This window comes from Ranitomeya variabilis, chromosome 4 (assembly GCF_051348905.1).
Source record: "Ranitomeya variabilis isolate aRanVar5 chromosome 4, aRanVar5.hap1, whole genome shotgun sequence".
NCBI lineage: Eukaryota > Metazoa > Chordata > Amphibia > Anura > Dendrobatidae > Ranitomeya > Ranitomeya variabilis.
The window spans coordinates 579,225,718-579,249,106 of NC_135235.1; positions in this window are offsets into that span (position 1 = coordinate 579,225,718).

The window sequence follows — 23,389 nt, forward strand, 5'->3', positions numbered from 1 at the left end:
TGGATATTTTGTATAGGGTTTTTTACTGACCGCACAGTTCCCTGCCTGTCTTCTGCTATCTAGTATTAGTGGGCCTCATTTGCTGAATCTGTTTTCATTTCTACGTTTTGTATTTTCCCCTTACCTCACCGTTATTATTTGTTGGGGGCTTCCTATATCTTTGGGGTCATTTCTCTGAGGCAAGTGAGGTCTTACTTTCTCTATAGGGGTTGCAAGTTTCTCAGGCTGCGTCGAGACGTCCAGGAATTTAGGCACGTTCACCGGCTACCTTTAGTGTGTTCGTTTAGGATCAGAATTGCGGTCAGTCCAGTTACCACCTCCCTAGAGCTCGTTCTATGTTCAGTAACTTAGCTAGTCAGTTCGGTGATCCTCAACCACTAAGGATCATAACAGTACAGCAGGCCAAAAAGTGTTTAATGCATCGCAGAAGTGGGATAAGAGAAGCCCTGAGTACAATTTTTTTTTCCTCTCCCTTTGCTGCAGTCTGTCCAGCTTCTCTCATCCCCTTAATCTCTGGGTGGCTTTGAGTTCAGCTGCAGACATGGATATTCATAGTCTGACTTCTAGTGTGGATCATCTTGCTGCAAGGGTGCAAAGCATTCAGGATTTTGTTGTTCACAGTCCTATGTCTGAGCCAAAAGTACCTATTCCTGAGTTGTTTTCTGGAGATAGATCTAGGTTTCTGAATTTTAAGAATAATTGTAAGTTATTTCTTTCTTTGAGACCTCGTTCCTCTGGTGATTCCGCTCAGCAAGTTAGAATTGTTATCTCCCTGTTACGTGGCGACCCTCAGGATTGGGCTTTCTCTCTGGCGCCAGGAGATGCTGCATTGCTGAATGTGGATGCATTTTTTCTGGCGCTTGGATTGCTTTATGAGGAACCTAATCTTGAGAACCAATCAGAAAAGGCCTTGCTGGCTCTCTCTCAGGGCCAGGATGAAGCTGAGGTGTATTGTCAAAAATTTCGGAAATGGTCGGTGCTTACTCAATGGAATGAGTGTGCCCTGGCTGCAAATTTCAGAGAAGGTCTTTCTGAAGCCATTAATAATGTTATGGTGGGGTTCCCCATGCCTGCAAGTCTGAATGACTCAATGGCTTTGGCCATTCAGATTGATCGGCGTATGCGGGAGCGCAAATCTGCGCACCATCTGGCGGTGTTTTCTGAACAGAGACCTGAGTCTATGCAATGTGACCGAATTCTGACCAGAATTGAGCGACAAAATCATAGACGTCAAAATGGGTTGTGCTTTTACTGTGGTGATTCAACTCATGTTATCTCAGCATGCTCTAAGCGCTTAAAAAAAAATCGCTAAAACTGTCACCGTTGGTACTATACAGCCTAAATTCATTTTGTCTGTTACTTTAATTTGTTCTCTGTCATCCTACTCGGTTATGGCTTTTGTGGATTCAGGTGCTGCCCTGAACCTGATGGATTTGTCGTTTGCCAGGCGCTGTGGTTTTGTCCTGGAGCCTTTAGAATTCCCTATTCCACTGAGGGGAATTGATGCTACACCATTGGCTGAGAATAAGCCTCAGTATTGGACTCAAGTGACCATGTGCATGACTCCTGTACATCAGGAGGTGATTCGCTTTCTTGTGCTGCATAATTTGCATGATGTTGTCGTTTTGGGTCTGCCATGGTTGCAGCCCCATAATCCAGTACTGGATTGGAAAGCTATGTCTGTTTCAAGTTGGGGTTGCCAGGGGATTCATGGCGATGCTCCTTTGGTGTCAATTGCTTCTTCCACTCCTTCTGAGGTCCCTGAGTTTTTGTCGGACTACCAGGATGTATTTGATGAGCCCAGATCCGGTGCCCTGCCTCCTCACAGGGATTGTGATTGTGCTATAAATTTGATTCCTGGTAGTAAGTTCCCTAAGGGACGACTTTTTAATTTGTCTGTACCAGAACATGCCGCGATGCGGAGTTATATAAAGGAGTCTTTAGAGAAGGGACATATTCGCCCGTCCTCCTCCCCTCTTGGTGCAGGATTCTTTTTTGTGGCCAAGAAGGATGGTTCTCTGAGACCTTGTATTGATTATCATCTTCTAAATAAAATCACGGTTAAATTTCAGTATCCTTTGCCATTATTATCTGATCTGTTTGCTCGGATTAAGGGGTCCAGTTGGTTCACCAAGATAGATCTTCGTGGTGCGTATAACCTTGTGCGTATTAAGCAGGGGGATGAATGGAAAACAGCATTTAATACGCCCGAAGGCCATTTTGAGTACTTGGAGATGCCTTTTGGACTCTCTAATGCTCCTTCTGTGTTCCAGTCCTTCATGCATGACATCTTTCGAGAATATCTGGATAAATTTATGATTGTGTATCTGGATGACATTTTGATCTTTTCTGAGGACTGGGAGTCCCATGTGAAGCAGGTCAGGATGGTATTTCAGGTCCTACGTGCTAATGCCTTATTTGTGAAGGGCTCAAAATGTCTCTTCGGAGTACAGAAGGTTTCCTTTTTGGGTTTCATTTTTTCTCCTTCTACTATTGAGATGGACCCAGTCAAGGTCCAGGCTATTCATGACTGGACTCAGCCTACATCTGTTAAGAGTCTTCAGAAGTTCTTGGGTTTTGCTAATTTTTACCGTCGCTTCATTGCTAATTTTTCTGGCGTGGTTAAACCCTTGACGGATTTGACCAAGAAGGGTTCTGATGTGACTAATTGGTCTCCTGCGGCCGTGGAGGCCTTTCAGGAGCTGAAGCGCCGGTTTTCTTCGGCTCCAGTTTTGTGTCAGCCTGATGTCTCTCTTCATTTTCAGGTCGAGGTTGATGCTTCTGAGATTGGAGCAGGGGCTGTTTTGTCACAGAGAAGCTCTGATTGCTCTGTGATGAAGCCTTGTGCTTTCTTTTCGAGAAAGTTTTCGCCTGCCGAGCGGAATTATGATGTTGGTAATCGGGAGTTGTTGGCTATGAAGTGGGGATTTGAGGAGTGGCGACATTGGCTCGAGGGAGCTAAGCATCGTGTGGTGGTCGACTGATCACAAAAATCTGATTTATCTCGAGTCTGCCAAGCGGCTGAATCCTACACAGGTTCGTTGGTCGTTGTTTTTCTCCCGTTTCGATTTCGTGGTCTCGTACCTGCCTGGTTCGAAGAACGTGAAGGCTGATGCTCTTTCTAGGAGTTTTGTGCCTGACTCTCTGGGAGTTTCTGAGCTGGCTGGTATCCTCAGAGAGGGAGTGATTTTGTCTGCCATTTCCCCAGATTTGCGACGAGTGCTGCAGAAATTTCAGGCGGATAGACCTGACCGTTGCCCACCAGACAGACTGTTTGTCCCAGATAGATGGACCAGCAGAGTTATTTCCGAGGTTCATTCTTCGGTGTTGGCAGGCCATCCTGGGATTTTTAGTACCAGAGATTTGGTGGCTAGGTCCTTCTGGTGGCCTTCCTTGTCGCGGGATGTGCGTTCCTTTGTGCAGTCCTGTGGGATTTGTGCTCGGGCTAAGCCTTGCTGTTCTCGTGCCAGCGGTTTGCTTTTGCCTTTGCCTGTCCCGAAGAGGCCTTGGACGCACATTTCCATGGATTTTATTTCGGATCTTCCAGTCTCTCAGAGAATGTCTGTCATCTGGGTGGTGTGTGATCGTTTCTCCAAAATGGTCCATTTGGTCCCTTGCCTAAGTTGCCTTCCTCCTCCGATTTGGTTCCTCTATTTTTTCAGAATGTGGTCCGCTTGCACGGCATCCCTGAAAATATTGTGTCTGACAGAGGATCCCAGTTCGTGTCCAGATTTTGGCGGATCTTTTGTGCTAAGATGGGCATTGATTTGTCTTTTTCGTCGGCCTTCCATCCTCAGCCGAATGGCCAAACCGAGCTAACTAATCAGACCTTGGAAACTTATTTAAGATGTTTTGTTTCTGCTGATCAGGATGATTGGGTGACTTTTTTGCCATTGGCCGAGTTTGCCCTTAATAATCGGGCTAGTTCTGCTACTTTGGTTTCGCCTTTTTTCTGCAATTCTGGTTTTCATCCTCGTTTTTCCTCGGGTCAGGTTGAGCCTTCTGACTGTCCTGGGATGGATTCTGTGGTGGATAGGTTGCAGCAGATTTGGAACCATGTGGTGGACAATTTGAAGTTGTCACAGGAGAAGGTTCAGCGCTTTGCCAACCGCCGTCGCGGTGTGGGTCCCCGACTTCATGTTGGGGATTTGGTATGGCTGTCTTCTCGGTATGTTCCTATGAAGGTCTCCTCTCCTAAATTCAAGCCTCGCTTCATCGGTCCTTATAAGATTTTGGAAATCCTTAACCCGGTGTCATTTCGTCTGGACCTCCCAGCGTCGTTTGCCATTCATAACGTGTTCCATAGGTCTTTGTTGCGGAGGTATGTGGTGCCTGTGGTTCCTTCTGTTGAGCCCCCTGCCCCGGTGCTGGTTGAGGGCGAATTGGAGTACGTGGTGGAGAAGATCTTGGATTCTCGTATTTCTAGACGGAGGCTTCAGTATTTGGTTAAGTGGAAGGGCTATGGTCAGGAGGATAATTCCTGGGTTGTCTGTTATGACCCCAATGGCGAGGGTCTCAGAGGAACAAGTAAGTCTGCGAAGTACAAAAATCCAGCTCATAGGGCAGTGGTAACTGGGTTGACCATATATCTACTCCTAACGCCAACACTAGAAGTAGCCGGGGAACATGCCTACGTTGGTCGCTAGATGTCTCGCGCCAGCCGGAGGACTAACTACCCCTAGAAGAGGAAAACAAAGACCTCTCTTGCCTCCAGAGAATAGACCCCAAAAGTTGGATACAAGCCCCCCACAAATAATAACGGTGAGGTAAGAGGAAATGACAAACACAGAGATGAACTAGGTTTAGCAAAGAGAGGCCCACTTACTAATAGCAGAATGTAGTAAGATAACTTATATGGTCAACAAAAACCCTATCAAAAATCCACACTGGAAATTCAAGAACCCCCGAACCGTCTAACGGCCCGGGGGGAGAACTCCAGCCTCCCTAGAGCTTCCAGCAAGGTTAGGATACAGATTATGTACAAGCTGGACAAAAATGCAAACAAAAACAAATAGCAAAAAGCAAGAAAGCAGACTTAGCTTAATCTAGCAGGAACCAGGATCAGTAGACAAGAGCACAACAGATTAGCTCTGATTACAACGTTGCCAGGCATTGAACTGAAGGTCCAGGGAGCTTATATAGCAACACCCCTGACCTAACGACCCAGGTGAGCATACAAGGGATGGCAGACATTCCCAGAGTCAAATCACTAGTAACCACTAGAGGGAGCCAAAAAGGTAAATTCACAACAGTACCCCCCCCTTAGTGAGGGGTCACCGAACCCTCACCAAGACCACCAGGGCGATCAGGATGAGCGGTGTGAAAGGCACGAACCAAATCGGCCGCATGCACATCAGAGGCGACCACCCAGGAATTATCCTCCTGACCATAGCCCTTCCACTTGACCAGGTACTGAAGCCTCCGCCTGGAGAGACGAGAATCTAAGATCTTCTCCACCACGTACTCCAACTCGCCCTCAACTAACACCGGAGCAGGAGGCTCAGCAGAAGGGACCACAGGCACAACGTATCGCCGCAACAAGGACCTATGAAATACGTTGTGAATGGCAAACGACACCGGAAGATCCAGGCGAAAGGATACAGGATTAAGGATTTCCAATATCTTGTAAGGACCAATGAAGCGAGGCTTAAATTTGGGAGAGGAGACCTTCATAGGAACAAATCGAGAAGACAGCCATACCAAATCCCCAACGCGAAGTCGGGGACCCACACCGCGGCGGCGGTTGGCAAAACGCTGAGCCTTCTCCTGTGACAACTTCAAGTTGTCCACCACATGACTCCAGATCCGCTGCAACCTATCCACCACAGAATCCACCCCAGGACAGTCAGAAGGCTCCACATGTCCCGAGGAAAAACGAGGATGGAAACCAGAGTTGCAGAAAAATGGCGAAACCAAGGTGGCGGAACTAGCCCGATTATTAAGGGCAAATTCAGCCAACGGCAAGAAGGTCACCCAATCATCCTGATCAGAAGAGACAAAACACCTCAAATAAGCCTCCAGAGTCTGATTAGTTCGCTCCGTTTGTCCGTTAGTCTGGGGATGAAAAGCGGACGAAAACGACAAATCAATGCCCATCCTACCACAAAAGGATCGCCAGAACCTGGAAACAAACTGGGATCCTCTGTCCGACACAATATTCTCAGGAATGCCGTGCAAACGAACCACGTTCTGGAAGAACACAGGAACCAGATCAGAAGAGGAGGGCAGCTTAGGCAAAGGAACCAAATGGACCATCTTGGAGAAACGATCACATATCACCCAGATGACAGACATGCCCTGAGACACCGGAAGATCAGAAATGAAATCCATAGAGATGTGTGTCCAAGGTCTCTTCGGGACAGGCAAGGGCAAGAGCAACCCGCTGGCACGAGAACAGCAAGGCTTAGCTCGAGCACAAGTTCCACAGGACTGCACAAATGACCGCACATCCCTTGACAAGGAAGGCCACCAAAAGGACCTGGCCACCAGATCTCTGGTGCCAAAAATTCCCGGGTGCCCTGCCAACACTGAGGAATGAACCTCGGAAATGACTCTGCTGGTCCATTTAGCAGGCACAAACAATCTGTCAGATGGACAAGAGTCAGGCCTACCAGCCTGAAATCTCTGCAACACACGTCGCAGATCCGGAGAAATAGCTGACAAGATAACTCCTTCCTTAAGAATACCCACAGGTTCAGCGACTCCAGGAGCATCAGGCACAAAGCTCCTAGACAGAGCATCGGCCTTCACATTCTTAGAACCTGGTAAATACGAGACCACAAAGTCAAAACGGGAGAAAAACAATGACCAGCGGGCCTGTCTAGGATTCAGGCGTTTAGCAGACTCGAGATACATCAGATTTTTGTGATCAGTCAAGACCACCACACGATGCTTAGCACCCTCGAGCCAATGACGCCACTCCTCAAATTCCCACTTCATGGCCAACAACTCCCGATTGCCCACATCATAATTTTGCTCTGCCGGCGAAAACTTCCTGGAGAAAAAGGCACAAGGTCTCATAGTAGAGCAACCAGGGCCTCTCTGCGACAAAACGGCCCCTGCCCCAATCTCCGAAGCATCCACCTCCACCTGAAAGGGAAGTGAGGTGTCAGGTTGGCACAAAACAGGCGCCGAAGTAAACCGGCGTTTCAACTCCTGGAAAGCCTCCACGGCAGCAGGAGCCCAGTTAGCTACATCAGAGCCTTTCTTGGTCATATCCGTCAATGGTTTAACAACGCTAGAAAAATTTGCGATAAAACGACGGTAGAAGTTAGCAAAACCCAAGAACTTCTGAAGACTCTTAACTGACGAGGGTTGAGTCCAATCATGAATAGCTCGGACCTTGACTGGGTCCATCTCCACAGCAGAAGGGGAAAAAATGAACCCCAAAAAGGGAACCCTCTGTACACCAAAGAGACACTTTGAGCCTTTAACAAACAAAGAATTTTCACGCAAAATCTTAAAAACCATCCTGACCTGCTCCACATGCGAGTCCCAATCATCAGAAAAAACCAGAATATCATCCAGATAAACAATCAAAAATTTATCCAGATACTTCCGGAAAATGTCATGCATGAAGGACTGAAAAACTGAAGGTGCATTAGAGAGCCCAAATGGCATCACCAAGTACTCAAAATGACCTTCGGGCGTATTGAATGCGGTTTTCCATTCATCGCCTTGCTTAATGCGCACAAGGTTGTACGCACCACGAAGGTCTATCTTGGTGAACCACTTGGCACCTTTAATCCGGGCAAACAAGTCTGACAACAGCGGCAAAGGATACTGAAATTTGACAGTGATCTTGTTTAAAAGCCGATAGTCAATACAAGGCCTCAAAGATCCGTCCTTTTTGGCCACAAAAAAGAATCCCGCACCAAGAGGGGAAGAAGAAGGACGGATATGCCCCTTCTCAAGAGACTCCTTGATATATGAACGCATCGCGGTATGTTCAGGTACCGACAAATTAAACAGTCTCCCCTTAGGAAACTTACTGCCAGGAATCAAATCTATTGCACAGTCACATTCCCTATGAGGAGGCAGTGCACTGGACTTAGACTCGCTGAAGACATCCTGATAATCAGACAAATACGCCGGAACTTCCGAAGGCGTAGAAGAAGCAATAGACAAGGGCAGGGAATCTCCATGAATTCCATGGCAGCCCCAACTTGACACCGACATTGCCTTCCAGTCCAAGACTGGATTATGGGTCTGTAACCATGGCAAACCCAAAACAACCAAATCATGCATCTTATGCAGAACAAGAAAACGTATCACCTCCCGATGTTCGGGAGTCATGCACATGGTAACCTGTGTCCAAAACTGCGGTTTATTTTTTGCCAAAGGCGTAGCATCAATACCCCTAAGAGGGATAGGATTTTCCAATGGCTCCAGAACAAAACCGCAGCGCTTGGCAAATGACAGATCCATCAGACTCAGGGCAGCACCTGAGTCTACAAACGCCATGACAGGATACGATGACAGTGAGCAAATCAAAGTTACAGATAGAATAAATTTAGGTTGCAAATTACCAATGGCGACAGGACTAACAACCCTAGTAAGACGTTTAGAGCATGCTGAGATAACATGTGTAGAATCACCACAGTAGTAACACAAGCCATTCTGGCGTCTATGAATTTTCCGCTCATTTCTAGTCAGGATTCTATCACATTGCATTAAATCAGGTGCCTGTTCAGACAACACCATGAGGGAATTTGCGGTTTTGCGCTCCCGCAACCGCCGGTCGATTTGAATTGCCAGGGCCATGGAATCATTCAGACCTGTGGGAATGGGAAAACCCACCATCACATTCTTAATGGCTTCAGAAAGGCCATTTCTGAAATTTGCAGCCAATGCACACTCGTTCCACTGGGTCAGCACAGCCCATTTCCGAAATTTTTGGCAATACACTTCAGCCTCGTCCTGGCCCTGAGACATAGCCAGCAAGGCTTTTTCTGCCTGAATCTCAAGATTGGGTTCCTCATAAAGCAAACCGAGCGCCAGAAAAAACGCATCAATATCAGCCAATGCCGGATCTCCTGGCGCCAGCGAGAAGGCCCAATCCTGAGGGTCGCCCCGTAAAAAAGAAATAACAATTTTCACTTGCTGAGCGGAGTCTCCAGATGAACAGGGTCTCAGGGACAAAAACAATTTACAATTATTCCTGAAATTTCTAAATTTAAATCGGTCTCCGGAAAACAGTTCAGGAATCGGTATCTTAGGTTCTGACATAGGATTTCTGATAACATAATCTTGTATGCCCTGCACACGAGCAGTAAGCTGGTCCACACCTGTAATCAAGGTCTGGACATTCATGTCTGCAGCAAACACAAGCCACTCAGAGGTAAAGGGGAAAAGAAAAAATGAGAAAGAGAAAAAAAAAACTCAGAATTTTCTTTCTTATAATCCCGCTTCTGCAATGCATTTAACATTTAATACTGGCCTGGCAAACTGTTATGACCCCAATGGCGAGGGTCTCAGAGGAACAAGTAAGTCTGCGAAGTACAAAAATCCAGCTCATAGGGCAGTGGTAACTGGGTTGACTATATATCTACTCCTAACGCCAACACTAGAAGTAGCCGGGGAACATGCCTACGTTGGTCGCTAGATGTCTCGCGCCAGCCGGAGGACTAACTACCCCTAGAAGAGGAAAACAAAGACCTCTCTTGCCTCCAGAGAATAGACCCCAAAAGTTGGATACAAGCCCCCCACAAATAATAATGGTGAGGTAAGAGGAAATGACAAACACAGAGATGAACTAGGTTTAGCAAAGAGAGGCCCACTTACTAATAGCAGAATGTAGTAAGATAACTTATATGGTCAACAAAAACCCTATCAAAAATCCACACTGGAAATTCAAGAACCCCCGAACCGTCTAACGGCCCGGGGGGAGAACTCCAGCCTCCCTAGAGCTTCCAGCAAGGTTAGGATACAGATTATGTACAAGCTGGACAAAAATGCAAACAAAAACAAATAGCAAAAAGCAAGTAAGCAGACTTAGCTTAATCTAGCAGGAACCAGGATCAGTAGACAAGAGCACAACAGATTAGCTCTGATTACAACGTTGCCAGGCATTGAACTGAAGGTCCAGGGAGCTTATATAGCAACACCCCTGACCTAACGACCCAGGTGAGCATACAAGGGATGGCAGACATTCCCAGAGTCAAATCACTAGTAACCACTAGAGGGAGCCAAAAAGGTAAATTCACAACAGTTGTCCCCTCTGATGTTCATGCGGCCGATTTGGTTCATGCCTTTCATGTTGCTCATCCTGATCGCCCTGGGGGTTTTGATGAGGGTTCGGTGACCCCTCCTCAAGGGGGGGTACTGTTGTGAACTCTGTTTTTGGGCTCCCTCTTGTGGTCACAAGTGGTACTGTGTGAGTGCTGTCTTTGGGCTCCCTCTGGTGGCTCTTTTGCAGGTCTGAGGCTGGATCAGCTGTCTCGTTATCTGTTAGTTGGTTTCTTATTTAGCTCACCTGGACTATCAGTTGTTGCCTGCTGTCGATGTATTCAGTGCTTTTTTGATCTCTCCTGAAGTCCTTCGCTATCAGTCTCTTCTAGAGAAGCTAAGTTTTCTGTTTGCTTATTTTTTGCTCATCAGTGTTCAATTTGTTCCTTGGTTATTTATTTGTCCTTGTCCAGCTTGCTAATATGTGATTTCCTTGCTTGCTGGTAGCTCTAGGGGGCTGAGTTTCTCCCCTCACACCATTAGTTGGTGTGGGGGTTCTTGAATTCTCAGCGTGGATATTTTGTATAGGGTTTTTTACTGACCGCACAGTTCCCTGCCTGTCTTCTGCTATCTAGTATTAGTGGGCCTCATTTGCTGAATCTGTTTTCATTTCTACGTTTTGTATTTTCCCCTTACCTCACCGTTATTATTTGTTGGGGGCTTCCTATATCTTTGGGGTCATTTCTCTGAGGCAAGTGAGGTCTTACTTTCTCTATAGGGGTAGCAAGTTTCTCAGGCTGCGTCGAGACGTCCAGGAATTTAGGCACGTTCACCGGCTACCTTTAGTGTGTTCGTTTAGGATCAGAATTGCGGTCAGTCCAGTTACCACCTCCCTAGAGCTCGTTCTATGTTCAGTAACTTAGCTAGTCAGTTCGGTGATCCTCAGCCACTAAGGATCATAATAGTCCTCACAACTGTTGTGTCTGTTTCTGATGTTTTTTCCCACAACTTATGTCTGTTCTGATGTTCTCCGTCCCCCAGATGATATGGATAGGACGCACCCGTATGACGGGAAGGCCTGGAGTTCTTCCGGGACCCTAGCGTCGCCCCTCTTCCACAGTTGCCCCCTATGTCTTCTTACGTGATTTTGGTGAGACAGCCAACCTAAAATCAACTGTCCTGCCTCTGTTTGAAGTATTGCTTGGAGTCTAATACTTCCTCGGCATTCTGGCCACCGGCTACGCGCCTCAATAGGATGTTGTCTCGATCTTACAGCACAACTCCTACTGGTGTTATCTCCTTTTTGCTTTGGTCTCGTTTCTCACTCTCCACAATAAACCTCGCTTCTTGTCCTTTCTTGAGATACCGCCGCGATGTAGTGCAGGCGCGGTTCCTTAACGTTCTTTCTTGTTCGCTAGGCCTCTGTCAGGATCCCACCCCTGACAGGGATCCCCCTGAATCTTCCCCTGCAACACCCTCTGCCACAGGATGTTGCCTGTTTCCAACCCAGTCAGCTTTCTCTCTAACTTTCTATCTAACCCTCAGTTTTACCAGATTGTGAGGAGTGGCCTAATACATAGCGCCCTTAGCTCCCCCTGGAGGCCAGACTATGAAGTGTATTGGTGTCTGTGATACCTGGTCAGGTGAACTCCTTCAGTGCCATCAGACGTACCATCACTCCCCTTAGCGGCAGAGCGATGTTACTGCAACGACCAGGTCTCTGGGGCGCTGCAGATACACCACAAACTAAGAGGACTGAGGTATATCCACTTTGTGAGAATTTCAATCTCACTTTTTGTTTTCTTGGGACACAGAACCCAAACTCAGGCCCAGTGTATTTTACAACGCAATGTGAGTGGCAGCAAGTGGCTGGCTGATACACCACAAACTAAGAGGACTGAGGTATATCCACTTTGTGAGAATTTCAATCTCACTTTTTTTGGAGGGACACAGAACCCAAACTCAGGCCCAGTGTATTTTACAACGCAATGTGAGTGGCAGCAAGTGGCTGGCTGATACACCACAAACTAAGAGGACTGAGGTATATCCACTTTGTGAGAATTTCAATCTCACTTTTTTTGGGGGGACACAGAACCCAAACTCAGGCCCAGTGTATTTTACAACGCAATGTGAGTGGCAGCAAGTGGGTGGCTGATACACCACAAACTAAGAGGACTGAGGTATATCCACTTTGTGAGAATTTCAATCTCACTTTTTGTTTTCTTGGGACACAGAACCCAAACTCAGGCCCAGTGTATTTTACAACGCAATGTGAGTGGCAGCAAGTGGCTGGCTGATACACCACAAACTAAGAGGACTGAGGTATATCCACTTTGTGAGAATTTCAATCTCACTTTTTTTGGGGGGACACAGAACCCAAACTCAGGCCCAGTGTATTTTGCAACGCAATGTGAGTGGCAGCAAGTGGCTGGCTGATACACCACAAACTAAGAGGACTGAGGTATATCCACTTTGTGAGAATTTCAATCTCACTTTTTTTTTTTGGGACACAGAACTCAAACTCAGGCCCAGTGTATTTTACAACGCAATGTGAGTGGCAGCAAGTGGCTGGCTGATACACGAGAAACTAAGAGGACTGAGGTATATCCACTTTGTGAGAATTTGAATCTCCCTTTTTTGGGGGGGAGACCGCACCACAACTCAGGCACAGTGTGTAACACAACGCAATGTAAGTGGCAGCAAGTGGCTGGAAGATATCTGAAAAAATCCAAGGACTGTAGTACTATTTCTATCTCCCTACAATGATCTCAAGACAAGTATGGCAGCAACAAAAAGGACTGCTGCACACAAAAGTGTGGACAAATAAACAAGATAACTGCAGAAAGGAGCAACAGAATTTTTGCTTTTAAAAAAGCAGTTGGTTTGCACAGCAGCGGTGCAAACAGCAATGCAGCTGTCAGGGAGCCTTATAAGGCAGCCTAATAAGCTACAGAGCTGATGTACGAAAATCTAGCCTCCACTGTCCCTGCAAAAAAAAGGTGGTGTTGGACAGTGGAAATCGCTACAGCACAAGCGGTTTGGGGGTCAATCTTCCCTCCCTAACTATGTCCCTTCTTCTGATGAAGCGGCAGCAACCTCTTCCTATGCTAAGATCGGCAGAAGTAAGATGGCGGTCGGCGTGCACACCCCTTTATAGCCCCTGTGACGCCGCAGAAAGCAAGCCAATCACTCTCATGCCCTTCTCTAAGATGGTGGGGACCGAGACCTATGTCATCACGCTGCCCACACTCTGCGTCCTCCTTCATTGGCTGAAAAATGGCGCTGAAAGCGTCATACGAAACGCGACTTTGGCGCGCAGATCGCCAACCGCATGGCCGATCCCACAGTGGGATCGGGTCGGGTTTCACGAAACCCTGACTTTGCCGAAAGTCGGCAATTTTTTGATTTGTCCGATCTGTTTCGCTCAACCCTAGTTGGTGTTATTTAAGATATTGCTAGTCATTCAGGTAAATAAAACTACTTTCACAGACTGACTGTCCACCTTTGATCCCAGACATCTCCATCTTACTATTACAGAGGAGCCATGACAATCACAACTATAAGTAAAATCTGGACTGCTGTGGGGTTAACTAAATTAAATGCTGTTTTGTGCTATGTGAGGTTCAGCTGTGCTTGATTGTATAGACAGGCTTTTTCTAATGGTCACTTACCTGATGTATTTTTTTTTATAGCGTTGGCATTGTGCATAACCACTTATTCCCTAATATAAGCTGTTTAAAGCTAAGATTGGGGTTTAACAACTACCGGTAATAGCACTGATGTGACACTATTTAACAAAGAGATGTATAAAAAAGGTACGGTAATTAAAAATTAATATAGGTTGCATTTAGCACTTTAATACATTTACACAGACACTTTTATGCACTTAATTGAATTTGATTGCCTACTATTCACACTGTTGATACATAGTGTATGGCAAAAACACTCACAGCATAACTATTAAAGATATTTTTTCCTGGTTTGTAAGTCATTCTTGTGAGTCTCAGTCCCTCATTCGAATACTGCATATTTTTTTTATTGTAACTATTTTTACTGTAACATCAATAAAAGTAAGTTTTTAATCTTGACATTGTAGCACTTCCTTTCTACCTAGGGGTAAATAGGTACCTGGGTTAATATGTTGTATTATCTAGTCTCTAGGAAGTGTCACCCATTGATGTAGGGTTGTATCACTAACAGGACTTATAGTTGTATACAGGGTGGGCCAATTATATGGATACACCTGGATGGGCCATTTATAAAGTTGCATTAAAAAATGGCCGACTTCAAAATGGACGCCATGTTGACCATCTAAAAGTTTTCCCCCTCCCATATGCTAATGTGCCACAAATTGTCAAGAGGAAAATGAGAGACACCAGACCCAACAATGCAGACAAGCTGAAGGCTGCTATCAAAGCAAACCTGGGCTTCCATAACACCTCAGCAGTGCCACAGGCTGATCGCCTCCATGACACACCGCATTGATGCAGTAATTGATGCAAAAGGAGCCATGACCAAGTATTGAGTGCATTTACTGAACATACATTTCAGTAGGCCAACATTTCGGATTTTAAAATCATTTTTAAAGCAGGAGTTATAAAGTATTCTAATTTACTGAGATAATGACTTTGGTTTTCATTGACTGTAAGCCATAATCATCAACATTAACATAAATAAACACTTGAAATAGATCACTCTGTTTGTAATGACTCTACATAATATATGAGTTTCACTTTTTGTATTAAAGAACTGAAATTCATTTACTTTTTGTTGAAATTCTAATTTTGTGGGAAGCACCTATATGCTGCTGATATCATTATATTATATAGATTGATCTAATAGTGATCGTTCTTTGCTCATCATTCTTCCTCAGCCAGTGTAAAGAGGCCTGTAAACAAGAGACCAACAACTTGAATAATAGAATAATATCGATCGTGCTTTTTCAATGACCTGAACTCAGCATTTTGGGTCACACTTTTAACTATTACCCAGAGCCCCACTTTGTCTAAAACCGGCTCTTGGTTACTCGACTGTTTTTCCCTACAGCGCAGAGAAGGAACCAATCTGTCTTTTCTTACATTTAGGTCTCTTTCAGACAAGCAGATTATTGGCCCATGTGCGGTCCATGTGAACTTTGGATCACACAGAGAGAGCATATGGACCCATTATAGCCAATGTGCCAGTGAACAAGACCAAACTGTGAGGAAGACCATCAGTCCGGTTGAAAAAACCTGCAGCTTGCAAAATTTTGGTCAGTTTTACGGACCTGAATAATACATGCAATTTAAAGGCAGCTACTGGAGCACAAGAAGCTGCATGCAGTGCCAGTCATGTCTGCAATTTGTGTTCGAAACTGGCCCAATTTATAATGCGCCTATTTAAACCCCTAGGCCATGTTCACACATTCAGTATTTGGTCAGTATTTTACATCAGTATTTGTAAATCAAAGTCGGGAGGGACTGGAACGCCCACCAGTCCAGGGCGCACAGGACCCATTTCAATGGGTCGGTCTGTCCTGTTCGTGATGCCAAGTTGGAACGCTCGCCAGTGCCGTGGGGTACTCAGTACCGGGTCCGGTCGTTATTAAAGGGGTGGTTACGGTGGCGGCGACCTGGTCTGTGGCCCTGGGCGCCCAAGTAAAAGGGACAGTCTTTAAAGGGGTTGTAAAAATAATAAAAGTTCGTGACGCCACCAGTGATACTCAGTCAAGGGTGACCGACGCTGCTTAAAGGGGTCCTCTGGGGTGATAGTACTGCAGCAAAGATGGTGTTGCTTCCCACAGCTGAAGCTGTTTCCTGTTATTTCTTTGTTACAATATGTCCATGCAGGTACAGCTCTGCTCATATCTATATTGGAGGTATCTTCACAGATTCCATCACATTTGATGGAGAAATTATATTCTATGCAAGAAAAACACCTTTTCAAATGGACCCCATTATAAATCAAAGGTGCCGTTGGTCTGCATTCTATGATAGATCTGCATCTGCACACAATAAACCAAAACAAATGAAAATATTATCAAAACCAAAAAATGGATTAGTATGAAATTCTAATCGTTTAGCTCGCAGTGTATTGTCCAACCTGGATATTATTGTAGAAAACAATATGGCTATATTTACACTAGTGTTAGGAAATCCTATAAGAAACAGATCCATCCTATGGCGGACAAAAGCAGCGTAAAGGCCCCGTCTCACATAGCGATTTACCAACGATCACGACCAGCGATACGACCTGGCCGTGATCGTTGGTAAGTTGCTGTGTGGTCGCTGGGGAGCTGTCACACAGACAGCTCTCTCCAGCGACCAACGATCAGGGGAACGACTTCGGCATCGTTGAAACTGTCTTCAACGATGCCGAAGTCCCCCTGCAGCACCCGGGTAACCAGGGTAAACATCAGGTTACTAAGCGCAGGGCCGCGCTTAGTAACCCGATGTTTACCCTGGTTACCAAAAAAAACAAACAGTACATACTCGCCTTTCGGTGTCCGTCAGGTCCCTTGCCGTCTGCTTCCTGCTCTGACTGAGCCGCCGTACAGTGAGAGCAGAGCGCAGCGGTGACGTCACTGCTGTGCTGAGCTCTCACTGTACGGCGGCACTCAGTCAGAGCAGGAAGCAGACGGCAAGGGACCTGACGGACATCAGATGGTGAGTATGTACTGTTTGGTTTTTTTTACATTTACGCTGGTAAACAGGGTAAACATCGGGTTACTAAGCGCGGCCCTGCGCTTAGTAACCCGATGTTTACCCTGGTTACCAGTGAAGACATCGCTGGATCGGTGTCACACACACCGATTCAGCGATGTCAGCGGGACCTCAACGACCAAAAAAAGATCCAGGCCATTCCGACACGACCAGCGATCTCACAGCAGGGGCCTGATCGCTGGTACGTGTCACACATAGCGAGATCGCTACTGAGGTCGCTGTTGCGTCACAAAACTAGTGACTCAGCAGCGATCTCGCTAGCGATCTCGCTATGTGAGACGGGGCCTTTAGTCAGATCCCACTGACAATGGGATCCATTTGGTTTCCGTTCTTCATTACGTGCACTACGTCAGTAGTGCAGTATATAAAGTATTCAGTCTTTGCAGACTTCAATCTTCGTATATAAACAAGATTGTACACAGACAGCAGAAAACATTGGGAGGAACTGAAGCACAAATATATTGTCCAGTCAGCCTCATCGCAGAAGCACGATGAGAAATGTCAGCTATGGTTTATTTTTATGAAACTGTAAACAATTTGGCTAATAGACGTCTGGACCAGCAGTGAACGATCTGATCTGGGATTTGAGTCGCACAACAAACAGAACAATTAACCTTGAAGGCAATAAAATTAGATTAAGCTGCTGACCTTAGACTTGTGCTGCCGCTGTGCAAGACACTTAATTATACATCACACAAGGCATCCTCATTATTACTGTTATTTCACACCCACAGGTGCCTTCTGTACCCTACAGATATTATACTGCTGTCCATGCAGTGATATATATACAATGATTGACATCTACTGCAGAGGTGCAATTAAAGATGACAGACCCAGCTGGATTCAGTGTTTCAGTTTATCCCCAAGACCCCTTTCATATAACCATCCAACAAATTTGTAATAATCTGAATTGTAATAGACATTGGTTGCCCTGTAAGGCTGTGTTCGCATCGCCTTTTAGCCTGCAGTCAGTGGTTCTGTCGGGAAATATGTCTGAAGCCCTAGAAAACATGATTCAGAAGTTTATGCTGACTGGGCTATTGACTGTAAAAATGCAGTTAGTGTCATGGTTCCACCCGTTAGTGTGTCTGGGATGCAGTTACTGACAAGTCAGCAGTCCAGTCTGGAACAGGGACATGCTGAAGCTGTCAGCACTTTGATAGCTCAGTCGTCCAGCTTGGTGCTGATATGTCGGAGAAACTGGGAGGTGCTGGCTGTCTCCCGGTGTTCATTGTCCCAGGTGATTGCCAGGCTACTTAACTGGGCTGTTATTCCAAGACCTCTGACAGGCGTACATTCAGCTACTGTGTGGTTTGCCTCTCTGTGCCTAGCATTCTGAGTCTTGATCTTTCGTTGCCTGACCTTGGATCTCATTCTGACCATCCATCTGTTTAACTTTAAAGCCTTCTGCTCTCATCCGCTATCCTCCTGGTGTACTGGCCTCGGAAAGCTACCTAACTATGCCTTTGTATCTTCCTTCTGTTTATGATGTACCCTCCTGGCTTTTGACCTCGGACTCCTTGACTATGTAAGCAGGTTGCGGGATGCAGTGACACAAGAAAGGTAGAGCAAGGGTTAACAATTTAAAATAACAGTAATAATACTCCTCCAAGGAAGATGAACAGTTAAATGGCAAATGGAAGGACAAATAAACGACAACAACATAACAGTCCACTCAATAAACTTATTGTGTTTGTGGCTTCCTCAGCCGCAGATGTTCTGATGAGGGTTGTAGTTCCAACAGCGGCCAATGAAAGGTCCTCAGAGGAGGCTCCACAGCTCACGGTCTGACTTCTGGCAGCAACAGGCGGTCTCTGGTCTCACCCGTTGGGCCCTTAGTCCATAAACTCGCGCTGCAAACACCCCAATATCAAGTGAGGTCTCTGATGCGCTGGTCAGCAAGGGGGATTGCAGCGCCGGATCCTGTATGCGGCCCACGTTTCTATGCACAAGTGCGGCCCCAAACTTAACTGAGCCACGGCCCTGTCTGTGCTCACAGTTCCGGTGCAGTGCTCATGGGGCGTCAGCCGCAGTCCGTCGCGACGCTGATGCCTGGAACCTGGAGCACGCTGCACACTCTCCTGCTCTGCCTCTGCAGAAGCGAAGCAGGGCGCGCTTTTTTGTTTACCCCACCCTCTGCTTCCTGGTGAAGAAGTCTGTCTGGTTCCTTATTGTTTCCCCCGGACAACCTGGGACGCAGCCTCGACAGTTCCGGACATGGAGCAGTACAGGTGCCCGCAGTCCGGTCTTCCACCTTACAACTATTCCGTCTCATGGTTCGTCCGTGAGAAGTGACTCAGTGTCACACAGAGTCACCGTGTGCACTGTCTGATATTTTCGTAGGAAAAAGCTGAGAAGCAAAAAACGCAATAGGATCTTATTCGATAGTAAAGGACAATAAGGTGCAGGGAATTGCTCACCTGGTAAAGATGGGTATCATGCAACAAAGATCAAGCTTAAATTTGTCAGCTGCTGCAGTCCCATGGGTTAAAAAAAATGTTGAAATGCCAGAAGAACAACAATAGGTGGGTGATCTGTGATGCTGATGGAGATCCGAAAGGATGGTCTAGTATACAAAGTAGATTTGATGCAGTTTTATTTTCAACATGTTTCAAAGTCTTCAGACTTTTTCATCAGGATATAACCACATACCAATACTGCACCTCCAAGGTATGTGGTATATCCTGATGAAGAAGTCTGTAGACTTCGAAACTTGTTAATAATAAAACCGCATCAAGTCTATTTTGTTTCCTGGACCACTCGTTTGGATCTCCATCAGCAGCACAGATGACCCACCTTCTGTATCTCTTCTGATATAATTTTTGGTGATAGATGCCTATTTGAGACAGGCTCCAAGATGCAACCATTACATCTTGGAGACTGTCTGAAATAAGCGTATGCAATCAAATATTATAGCCAACAGTACATGGTGACTTTGCATTCTTCATCGCAGTCAATCACCCCATCAGCAGAAACTTCTGTTTTTCAGGGGTTCAAACATAAGCCCCAACAGTGCCTTGGGTCTGTGGGCACTAACCAGGTCCCTAGAACTAGGGGCGTGCTAGTCTATACCTGTCCTCTGGATTAATCCTGAAGGTGGACACACTGGGTTCACGTGCCTTGCTATGCTCCTATATCAACCCTTATCTGTCACCTCCCCTACCCGGGGATGTGGGAAGCCGAAGTGTATAGGATAACACTAGCCAGACAAACGAGAAGATAGACAGGAATAAATGAAAATAACAATAATACAAAATACACTCACCAAACAGAGTGGAACACATGGGGAATTAAAGGAAAGAGAAACCAAATAGGAGCAGATGAGGATTTGCACATAAACAAAACTCCAAGCAACAATCTAGCAACAATCTCCTGAACAAATCTCCAAATGCCAACTCCAACCACGAACTACTCCTCCAATTCCAAACCAGGCAGCAAGAACTAACACTGGCAATTCCTATGCGCCAAAGGCACGCATACAGTTGTGTGAAAAACTGTTTGCCCCCTTCCTGATTTCCTATTCTTTTACATGTTTGTCACACTGCAATGTTTCAGATCACTAAACAAATTTAAATATTAGACAAATATAACACAAGTACACCCAAAATGCAGTTTTCAAATGAAGGTCTTTATTATTAAGGGAAAAAAACTCCAAGTCTACAGGGCCCTGTGTGAAAAAGTGATTTCCCCCTAAACCTAATAACAGCAAAACAGCCCCAGACAATCACACTACCACCACCATATTTTAGTGTTGATATGATGCTCCTTTTCTATGTTACTTCTAAGCCAGATGTAATGGAACAAACATTTAACAAAATGGTCAACTTTTGTCAGTTCAGTCCACAGAGTATTTTTCCCCAAAAGTCTTGGGGATCATCGAGATGTTTTCTGGCAAAACTGAAATGAACCTTTATTTTCTTATTGCTCAGAAGTGGCTTTCTTCTTTGATTTCTGCCATGCAGGCCATTTTTGCCCAGTCTCTTTCTTATAATGGAGTCATGAACACTGACCTTAACTGAGGCAAGTAAGGTCTGCAGTTCTTTGGATGTTTTTGTGGGGTCTTTTGTGAAGTTTTGGATGAGTCGTTGCTGCACTCTTAAGGTACCTTCACACGAAACGACATTATAACGATATCGCTAGCAATCCGTGACGTTGCAGCGTCCTCGCTAGCGATATCGTTTCGTTTGACACGCAGCAGCGATCAGGATCCTGCTGTGATGTCGCTGGTCGCTGAATAAAGTCCAGAACTTTATTTGGTCGTCCGATCGCTGTGTATCGTTGTGTTTGAAAGCAAAAGCAACGATACCAGCGATATTTTACACTGGTAACCAGGGTAAACATCGGGTTACTAAGTGCAGGGCCGCGCTTAGTTACCCGATGTTTACCCTGGTTACTAGCGTAAAATGTAAAAAAAACAAACAGCACATACTCACATTGCGTCCCCTGCAGTCTGCTTCCTCCTCTGACTCAGCGCCGCAAAGTGAAAGTGAAAGCAGCACAGCGGTGACGTCACCGCTCTGCTCTCACTGTACGGCGCTCAGTCAGTCAGGAAGTGGACGCAGGGGGACGTGAATGTAAGTATGTGCTGTTTGTTTTTTTTAGATTTTACGCTGGTAACCAGGGTAAACATCGGGTTACTAAGCGCGGCCCTGCGCTTAGTTACCCGATGTTTACCCTGGTTACCAGGGGACCTCGGCATAGTTGATCGCTGGAGAGCGGTCTGTGTGACAGCTCTCCAGCGACCAAACAGCGACGCTGCAGCGATCGACATCGTTGTCGCTATCGCTGCAGCGTCGCTTCGTGTGAAGGTACCTATAGGGTAATTTTGTTCAGCCAGCCACTTCTGGGAAGTTTCACCACTGTTACATGTTTTCGCCATTTGTGGATAATAGCTCTCATTGTGGTACGCTGGGTCCCCAAAGCTTTAGAAATATCTTTATAACATTTTCCAGACTGATAGATCTCAATTACTTTGCTTCTCATTTGTACCAGAATTTCTTTGGATCACGGCATGATGTCTAACTTTTGAGGATCTTTTGGTCTACTTCACTTTGTCAGTCAGGTCCTATTTAAGTGATTTCTGGTGTTTGTCTGCTGCAGCAAAGAACAAGTGCTGCGTGTGCCCAGGAATCTGTGTGTGCTGGGGGGTGAGGCCTGGTGTCGGCAGTCTATTGCTGGCAGGGAAGCTTCCAGAAGGAAGGAGAGTCTGCTCTGAGAGACTGCTTGCGTGGAGCAGCTTGTGAGAAGCTAAGCGATTGATCGCTGTAAGAGACTGTTTACTGCAACTCTCTTCAACTTGGAAGCCTGAGGCGTTGCTGTGGAAAAAGACAGAACGTTCCTGAGAGCTATGTAACAGTGGAGCTCTGTAGTGTCCCTGTTTTTGATGAGCGGAGAAGCCATATTGGACAGAACTTTTACACAGAGACAGGCATATTGTTTCTAGGAGAATTCGTGAGGACTGCAGGAGAAGTGACGGCATCTTGAGGCAACTGAACTATAAGTCCTCGGCGTATGGGCTGTCATGTTCTCAATGGCAAGAGAACATAGCATCAGCATATATAGGAACTAGCTCTTGGAAGATGGGAACTGAGCTGACCATGAACTAAACCTAACGCACAACTAGCAGTGGCCGGGTAGCATGCCTACGTTGATTCTAGATGCCCAGCACCAGCCGGAGGACTAAATAATGCTAGCAGAGGAAAATATTAGTCCTAGCTCACCTCTAGAGAAATACCCCGAAAGGAGACAGAGGCCCCCCACATGTATTGGCGGTGAATTAAGATGAAATAACAAACGTAGTATGAAAATAGGTTTAGCAAATTTGAGGTCCACTTACTACATAGCAGAAGACAGAAAGGACACTTTCATGGTCAGCTGAAAACCCTATCAAAACACCATCCAGAAATTACTTTAAAACTCTGGCATTAACTCATAACACCAGAGTGGCAATTCCTGTTCACAAGAGCTTTCCAGACACAGTAACGAAACTACAGCTGTGAACTGGAACAAAAATGCAAAAACAAACATGGACAAGAGTCCAACTTATCTAGTAGTTGTCTAGGAGCAGGAACAAGCACAGAGAGGCTTCTGATAACATTGTTGACCGGCAAGCAACTAACAGAGCAGCAAGGTTATATAGCGACTCCCACATCTTGATGGGAACAGGTGAACAGAGAAGATGAAGACACCAGTTCAATTCCACCAGTAGCCACCGGGGGAGCCCAGAATCCAAATTCACAACAGTACCCCCCCCTCAAGGAGGGGGCACCGAACCCTCACCAGAACCACCAGGGCGATCAGGATGGGCCCTATGAAAGGCACGAACCAAATCAGAGGCATGAACATCAGATGCATTCACCCAAGAATTATTATCCTGGCCGTATCCCTTCCACTTGACCAGATACTGGAGTCTCCGTCTGGAAACACGAGAGTCTAAGATTTTCTCCACAACGTACTCCAACTCACCCTCAACCAACACCGGAGCAGGAGGCTCAACGGAAGGCACAACCGGTACCTCATAC